Genomic DNA, 8,939 nt, shown 5'->3' with positions numbered 1-8,939 from the left:
TAGTTTCTTTCTACTTAGTTCTTCGTGTCTTTCATTTGTTATCGATTTCTTGGCGACGTTGCCCTAGGTTATGCCACTGAATCGCAGATTCGTAACGCGCAATCCCACGAGTCGTCCCCTTTCCCTTCGATTTTACTGCAACTTGAATTTCTTTTGGTCTCCTCGAGAAATAAAAGTTTAGGAAGTGGACTAAGAAGACGGCTTCTGTTCTCTGCACTCTCTGTGGCGATTCTACAGTTGGGGAGTATCAGAGGAATGCGAGGGGAGATATGGAAACCTTATACGTGAGGGGAGAGCGGTACAAAGAAATATAAGAAAAGGCATCACGAATTATTATAAAATGTTTAGAACCCCATCCCCTCTTTCTTTCCTTTCTCTTTTCTCTTTTTCGATTATTTCGTCTTACAACTTTACAGCTTTAGATGTAAATCGGCTTGGGATGTAAATCACAATGTACTCATACGTTAATTCTAGCTTATATTACTTTGTTAATTGTATTTATATGCACGCACGAGGGAGAACGCTTTCGGACATGTGTGTGTGTGTGTGTGTGTGTATACATGCGTTTATCGGGGAACATGTATATATCGCTAGACATACACTGTATACCGCAATGTACTGAAGATTCACGCCCCAATCAACGGTAGGACACCTAATATTTACGACTGAAGTCATGACTCTGGTCGTTTTTCCTTGGAAGAACTCACCGTTCACTCTTCCCTTACTTCCTTGCTTTCAATGCTCCGATGCAATCCGTGGCAAGAAGGTATCTCGTGATATTGGATGATATTTGCACGATTCACGTGTCGATCGTACCTTACAAACTCAGCGTGATTACTTTTAATTTCCAAGAGGTCAGAAGGAGGCCAAATTACACCCCCGGCCAATTACTGCAAAGCAATACATGTGCTAACACAGAAAAAGGAAATATCAAAAATCTTTCAGTTTCTTGACAACGTATTGGTAAAATGTATATATAATAAAACATAGTTCCTAAAAAATTTAATTAATTACGTTTTATTTAATATCTATTACAATTATAATATAATTGTGCAATATGTATTTTAGGAATGACAGGAATTTTGTACTGCCTACGCGCTCGCGCGTTGAATAGGAATAATATTCCCATTTGGCATTAAAACAGTAATGTACATATGTTAATGTAGCAATAATTAATTCATTACTATTATTGATTGCAACTTACAAGGATATTTATAATTATTAAGATTCTGTAATTATTGCACTCGACAAAATTTACCATCTCTCCATTTCATGGATTTCATGTATCCTTACGCGCTTAAAAAAAAAGAAAAGAAAGAAAGACATGTCCAAGTTTCGCACAAATATTTGCGTAAAAGATGCGGTACTTGTAACATTCTTTATTGCTTTATTAATAACGACATGGCGGCAAAATTGACTATTCTCACCATCTCCTTTTTTCCCTCTGACTTCTACCGAGGCGTTTCTTTGACGCTAAGCGTGAACGTGCAGGATTGACCTGGCGTACAACTTTTCTGCGATCTTGATTTCATCAACGTGTCTCCTTTTATTGTTGCCGGTTTAACGTGCCCTTAAATATTTTGCCATCCCGACACGAGCTACCGTTACTCGCAGCCAGGACAATACATTTGCCCGCATGCCGGGCCAATCAAGCAGCTATGAAAGATCACGTCCAACCCCAACCTCGCAGTCATCTCTGCAACCTTCGAGCTCACCGCCGTCCATCCCTTATTCCAAACCGTAGCTGACCTCCCTCTCACCCCTTCCTCCCCCTCTCGCCCTCTCCTCTCTCTGTCCCTCTCACCTTCTCTGTGGCAAAATGGAGGTAGGATAGATAGATAGTCCCTGAACGGGTAGCTTGATAACCGTTACGGTTTACTTATATCCGCAACGCTACTGTAGGCTCGTCTGTTTTAGCCCCGTTTCACCTTGCTAACCTACGACACCAGCAACGTCTCTGTCAGCACATCTTGCACCGAGCACTGTCCGAGAGAATAGCTTGTACGGTGAACTGACTAAAGAAATTAAAAATTATCGTCGTGTGTGTGTGTGTGTGTGTGTGTGTGTGGGCGCGTGCGTGCGCGCGCGCGCGTGTGTGCATATATGTATGAAATATATAATCTCTACCTATAACATTATTAAATAAAATATTAATGAATTCATGGAAATGTCCTAATATTATACAATTTTATTGGGAATGGAAACGATGTTTAGCATCGGCGAATACGTGCAATAAATTCTCAAGTATTCCCTCTTCTTTTCTACGTAAAATAATTTTTTAAATATTACTAAATAATAGTAAAACAGTATGATTTATGTACAAATAGGCTTTGCATATTGTTCGATTAATGTTTAATGCATACTTGCCTTAATTAAGTGCACTTTAGTAACATATGTCATTAAATGTATTGGGTCAGTCGAAAAGTTTGATTCGATTTTCAATTTCTCAAATCAATTTGCATGTAACGCAGACAACAATGTTGATAATGTCTAATCGTAGACGACGATTACGATGGTGATTACTTGTTTAATCATGAATAGTTTGTTTCTATTGAATGCAATAATGGAAAAATCGTAATAAACTTTTTGATTGACCCAATTCTAACTAATCCCAATTGAATATAGTAATTTCGTAATTTTAACATTTATTGGGGAATTTTGTTGAGTCGACAATCTCATCGTTTCGCTCTTCAAAAATACGAACGCGCCGAACATGATCGTGACTCTACTCGGTGATATCCAATGCTGCAGATTTCTCAGACTCAGCTCTTCTTTGAACGTCGTAGACTATAATCCCTTCAGGCCTTTCACACCAATAAAACAAAGATAAGAAAATATAAAATTATACTAAAAAGGATAGCATTATCTTGCGTGCATGTAATGGATAATGAAAAAACTAGGAAACGTGCGATACAAGCAAAAAGTAATAAATTCGATACAAATATACAATGGAAGAGAAGATGACACCTCGACACTTTTTGATTCTGTGTATTCTGCAAAAACACTTGTCACTTAAACAGAATGAAGCTTAAAGAAACTGTTTTTTATTTGAATAACTGATTAGATTCAGGTTGCCCTCGAAAATGTTACAACGTTGATATTCAAGAGTTCCAGAATGAAAATTCAACTGTAATTAAAAACAAACTTGCGCTTAGCGATAGCTCAAAAATAAGTCGCAAACAGTTATACGAAATGAAAAAAATTCAAAAAGAGAGAAAATAGATTCCACATTCTGTGAAAGGAATAAAAATGACAGGATCCAAAACTTATTTTTGCGGAAAATCATTACTGACAATGACAAACAGGTCTATTAGGGTAGCTCGAAATGTAAGAAATTATATGTGTATCCAGAATAATCTACAATGTCGATGTCTAAACGGGACATTCACGAAGAGAAGGATGTGCTGTGCATTTGGTGGAATCTCAAGGGTGTGATTTATTATGAAGAGCTTGAACCCGGTGAGATAGTAATTTCAGATCGCTATCATCGCCATTTATAATACTTTGTATGAATGAAGAGTTGGAGAGAAAAGGATCCTTTACGGGAAAAGGTCGTTGCCCGATTGAGCATTGCCGGGTGACAATGCTCGATTTCGTATGGCCAGATTGACCAAAGACACATTGTTGGAACTTGGCTGGAATGTGTTACCCAGCCGGCTTACCAGATATAGTGTCTTTCTAGTATCATTTATTTCGATCGATGCGACGGTCTTACCTGACAAAAAATTTTGAAATGTCGAAAAAATAAGAAAATGGCTTGATGAAATTTGTTGCAAATAAAGTTCAGGTTATAATTATAGTATGCATAAAAGATGGGAGAAAAAGTACCAATGATGGAGATTGCTTTCACGATTAAATGAGATCTGTATGTTTTTTGATAATAAACATTGAATTCCATAAAAATTAGCGCATTATTATACATAAAAATTGTATTAATTAAAAACAGTAATAAAATATTACTACTTTAAGATTCTATTCTATTTAATCAATATTATATTGGCAACGAGAACGCAAAAGGTGGTTGGCGTATATTTCAATCATTCAATTTATAGTATTACAATATTTGTTGAACATTTCGATCCTATTTCGAGGATTCTCTCCAGCGAATGGTTAAAGACTCTAGATAATTAAAGAGTCTTTGAGAAAACAGGATCAGAACAATTCAACAAATATTGCAATTTATAGTAATAAATTGAATGAGTGAAATATACATGTCTCGACAATCGCATTTTAAGTTCTACTTGCTTATGTAATTTTAATATAACAATAATATAAAAATAATGAAATTGATTAACAAATTACCAAAGAGGTTGTTCAAGTTTGTTGTGATGTCGAAATAATAATAATAATATGTACATACAGCTACGTGTAAAATGTATCAACTTTTTTTATCAGATCGTAATACACGTTGCGTTACATGGTGGCCTCTTTACTGTTTGTAATTTTCTGTTTATAGTCCTACAGAGATAACAGATTATAATTTAATTAAATAAAATATAATTAATATTTGTAGGACGTTTCTCTATAACTGGCAACGAAATTCCGGAATTAGCGAGCACTCATCTCGATGTAAAAAGATACAAAGTATTGATTTCCTTTGCACATACAAGCGTATAATGAATGATATCTCCATTCTGAGAATGGATATATACGTCGAGCCTTTATTTCTACTGACACGTACCACCACAAAAGTTTAGCCAACTAATAAATATGTTAATTATTCCGAAAACGTATAGCATGGCAAAAGGTAACTTATATTCTCGCGTAATTGCAATATAATTTATAATGGGGATCAATGGCGAACAAGCGATAGCATAAGCCAAGATAACCGAGTTACACGGCTTTCTCAACTAGCAAAGTAAGCAAGCAACGCTCAAAGTGCCTTCCAATTTAACGGTGGCCGAGATAGCTTGATGAGCGCATCTAGGTATGGCTGATCCGCTACCGAATATCCATATACATATAAACCTACGGCCTATGTTGTAGTCAAAGTGCGGCATACGTGATGCAATGCAGCCCAGATCGTCACCGGAATACCAAACTACCAACCCTCTAGCCTTTATCATCCATACTCGGTGCACGGAATCGTCGTCTTCCTCCCTCCCCTTCAATAGGATCCCCTTCGTATCATTCTCATGTGGAAAGCGCGTTGTGCATGTGTCGAGACTCACATCCTTCATTCCTCTTGTATTATATATATATATATATAAAATATATACAAGGACATTCTTTACATGTGACGAAACTTGTTCTCATACGGGAATTGATATTCCGAATGTACGAAATACAACTTGAATATCAGTACAAATCCACGATCGTGTTATCTTTACATGATTAGATGTTACACACATACACACATCTGTGTAAAAATAAAATGTAAGAAAAAAGTATTAAAATCAATATCATTCAATGAGTATCTAAGATCATCGTCTACTCTCCCGTATATTCTGCGAGCGCGCAAATTGTAGATGGTGTAATTTGTTACTTTGAAACTTTAAACATTCCTTTTTGAAAACTGTTATTAGCCTCGACGTTTTGGTATAGTACTATTTTACTATACCAAACTAATTAACTGAGCAGTCTAAGTTAACCAATTGATGAATTTTTCTAAAAGTTAATCGAAAAAGCTCTAAAACTTAGTAACTTTGTTTTAGTAACAAATTATATAACATATTATGTAACATATTATAATAGCAGACTATAAATTAATGATAAACAATTAAATATTGGGTGTAGATACACATAACATTATTTTTAAAACAATCTAAGGTATTTTATATTGAAATGCTATTTTATCTCAGTATCCTATAAATATAATAAAACTGCAGAATAGCAGTATAATAACAAACAAACTTTTAATGATATAATTGCTCCTAGAAGGTGATTAGACAAAAAAGCGTTGCGACAAATATTTAAACTGTTGAAATTGTTGATATCACATAATGACATCCGAGAGATAAGTAACAATAGCTTGAATACCCCATAGCGTACTTAACGAAGTTTCTCCTTATTCGTCGATCGATTCAGTATGTCTCGGGATTCTTCGTATTCTTCAGTGAGAAAAAAAGAAAAAAGAAAATGAGAGTGCGCGACACGGAAGAATGGCACGATAGGCTAGTTTATATCTGAAAATTCCGTCTATACCCCACAAGAATAAACTGGTTTCCGTAACGCTCGCGATCAGATTTTACCATATAAATGTGGCAAGCTTCCAATGCTGGACTTGTCCAGTGTACTTAGGGTGCCAGTGCTTTAACCTCCTCCCCGTGTATACATCTAGTGTGTCCTGTCCAGTGAGCTGCATGACAGCTAATATCCGACCAGGAAACTAACACCTCGCTAGTCGGGCCGCGGTCGGACGTCCCTCTCTTTGATTCTTCCTTACGTTACTTCACCGCCACACTTCACACGCTACCTACATTCCATCGTTCTACCTCACTTCGTAGTTCAGTGATCACATTTTGTCGTTACAGCATTCCCATACAACACAACCATTGTGTCATAATAACATCAAGATAATAATTTTATTGTATTTGATGGTTGCATTATATTTTTTATATTACTTTTTATATTTTTATTTTATATTTTTTATATTACGGCTCGATAGCATACATCAAGACAAATTCAATGGTTTCTAACGGTAAAACTTTGGAATGTGTTTAAAAACAAAAATTCAAGTTTGAGTAACTACTAAAAATTTTTAAGTCAAATAGCCATTGTTATCGAATCAATAATACCGGAAATATTGTCTTTTTGTGTGTATGTGTGTGTCAAGGTCATTCACTTTTGGCAGGGTTGACCTTATCGGTATATTTGCTCGCACATACATATACGTCTATCAAACAGATTCTATATACATAAATTGAGCGAATGAGAGAGCAAGAGCGAGCAAGAAGGGCGATATGCAAGTATATCTGCGTAGTAAGACTGCCACTGACAGCCCTGTCTTCACAGGCAAATCTCACTTTTTGTCAACCAACAATCGTTTGAAAGGAACGAATATTGGATTCGGTTATTACTTCTTCAACCGTCGCCGGTCCTATACATTCTCAATCTATCTTCACGTAACAAACTACACATACAAAATCGATTCTACTCGGTTATCTTGTATAAATGCACGTTCTATTTATTCTTTAATCATTATTCTACGCGGAACCTGTAAATAATAAATTACTGCATTGCTATAAGCAACATATTGCTAATTCCTAATAAAAAGCATCATAATGGATAATAAATGTAAAAAACTATACCGCGATGTACATAGATGTCTTAATATATCAGATATATTTTATAAAAATATTGGACATGTGATTTAATAAATATCTATCTCAGAAAATTTTTCATAAATACGACGTACAATGAAACGAAAAAAGAAACAAGAAGAAAATTAAGACAAGAAAATATATATTACTAGTATTATATTATAATAATTATAATTGCATTCATAATATAATGATAATTGATGTAAGACATGTATATGTAAATATATATATGTACTTGTAACCCTAAGGGAAAACAATAAACTATCCATTCATATAATGATAATTGGAAATTTGCAACATGTACATCATACATGATACAATATTTTATTCAATTAATTACCATTTAGCATTTATCGAAAAACATATCCACAAATTGCTAACATAATTAGTTATAAATGAACTCATAGAAGACAATAAATTAAAAATTTACAAATTTTTGTAATATACATAGTTATTTTACTTTTACACTCAATAAAAGTTTAATAATGTAATGTATCGCCGAGTTATTAATAAATGTTTTATTATAGCATTATAAATCGCAAGAGCACAAAACATAAAAAAAAGAAACTACTTTAAGTTCTTATTCAATTTGGAAAATATTTTAACATCTGCAAACAATTATTTTTTCTACAAAAATAGCTGAAAAATATTAGTTATGTCAACTACGAATGTAATACAGTATAATTGTGTGTTGTGCTAAAATATTATTGCATATTTCAATATATTCGGACAAGTACTTTCAAAACAGATGTTTCATATTTTTTAACATACGTATGACATATCTCTAGATAGTTGCAAAAGAATTAATTACAAAATAAAAGATATTCTAAATTTCAGATCCTCTTTATCCTCCTTTTTTTCCACTCTCGGTTCCCCCTTTTTCATCTCCTTCCTCTCTTCAGCTCTCTACCCTCCCTTTCTCCGTCTTCCTGCATTTACTCCTTTCTTCTCTTCTTCCCCCCCCTCTCTCTCTCTTCTCTTCCTCTCTTTTCCTTTGCCCAATCATCTTCTTCTACCTCCCTTCTACCCTTTCACTTACTTTCCTTCTTCGCATCACTCTTGCCAAATACTCTTTTTAATATTCCTTTTTCCCTTTTTTGTTTCTTTTTTCAAGCTTCTTTTTATCGCTCCTCTTTTTCATATTCGTCACTGTTAATCGTTTCCTGAACTTTTGCTATAAACTGTCCCACATTAAATATGAAAATTGCACTGACGTTAGTAATTAATTTGTCATATCCAATAAATTTTTTCAGTTAAATAATAATGAGATGATTAATTAATAATGATGATTTAATATTCTAGTGCTGTAAAAAAACGTAGCTTCATCACTCTGAAACATATGCTGGAAATATATTCTTGCAATTGCTGCATAACTCAATAACAAAGACTTAATACTAAACACATATAATAGAGAAGGATTGGTCGAAATGTAACGGAAGTATCAAATTAGTGGCCTCATCTTTGTCATCAGGCAGTAGATACATATACACTCGCGCGCGCACGCACTATATATAAAATACTTGTCAGACTTTATCTCGTCACGCAATGTCACCCGATTAACGCTAAACAAGTTGAACTTTGCGTAGTCCAAAATATCACTTAAAAGCCATTTTAAGGTTACAATATATGGTATAGTTCAATTAATATTGAAACAGAATACCACATCTCGTGGAATTA

This window comes from Ooceraea biroi, chromosome 3 (assembly GCF_003672135.1).
Source record: "Ooceraea biroi isolate clonal line C1 chromosome 3, Obir_v5.4, whole genome shotgun sequence".
NCBI classification, from domain to species: Eukaryota; Metazoa; Arthropoda; class Insecta; order Hymenoptera; family Formicidae; genus Ooceraea; species Ooceraea biroi.
The sequence above is the reverse complement of the archived record's forward strand: the minus strand, read 5'-3'. Positions refer to the sequence as shown.